A 589-nucleotide genomic window follows, 5' to 3' on the forward strand; every position below is an offset into this window, starting at 1 on the left:
TGAGGCCCTTTTACCAGGGTCCTGTCGGGGAGCCCACCAAGTACCGCCTGTCCCAGGATGACCGTGAAGGCCTGCAGCAGCTCTACGGTACAGGGAGTTGTGTTGGGGGTGCTCCCCATGTGGCCTCTGCAGCAGCGTTGGGGAACACATGTCTCTCTGACTCTCTCTACAGGGAAAGGACCCCAGACCCCATATGATAAGCCCACAATGAAACCCCTGGCTCCTCCTCCCCCGCCCCCTGCCCTGCCCCCAGGCAGGTGAGTCCTCCTCCAGCTTTGCCCTCTTGGGTGAGCTTCCTGTCCGTGGAGTCCTCTTTGGTGAGAGGGCTTGGTAAGAGTCCCTGCCCCATAGGGCTGTCCTCAAGGTGAAGTACAGACAGGAGGAGCCCTGACCCCTTTCTCCTCACCTCTCCTTTCCTCCTCAGCCCCTCCCTTCCTGTCCCTGATCGATGTGATGGCAATTTTGATGCTATCGCCAACATCCGTGGGGAAACCTTCTTCTTTAAAGGTGAGTCACTCCGGTCTTCCCTGGCCCCGTAGAGTTGGTTTCCTACCCACTTAGGGTGACCCACCAGGCCTGTGGGGTTTCC

The 589-nt window shown here is 59.1% G+C and overlaps 1 long non-coding RNA gene across 1 annotated transcript; it reads left to right on the forward strand.

The window, feature by feature from the left end:
- LOC102257023 lies at positions 1-508 on the forward strand. Its single transcript, XR_312954.2, has 3 exons — positions 1-87; positions 173-257; positions 425-508. It is a non-coding gene; the product is annotated as an uncharacterized LOC102257023 (long non-coding RNA).
- The last annotated feature ends 81 nt before the right edge of the window (positions 509-589 follow it).

The sequence above is a fragment of the Myotis brandtii genome, unplaced genomic scaffold, assembly GCF_000412655.1.
Source record: "Myotis brandtii unplaced genomic scaffold, ASM41265v1 C41294008, whole genome shotgun sequence".
Taxonomy (NCBI): domain Eukaryota; kingdom Metazoa; phylum Chordata; class Mammalia; order Chiroptera; family Vespertilionidae; genus Myotis; species Myotis brandtii.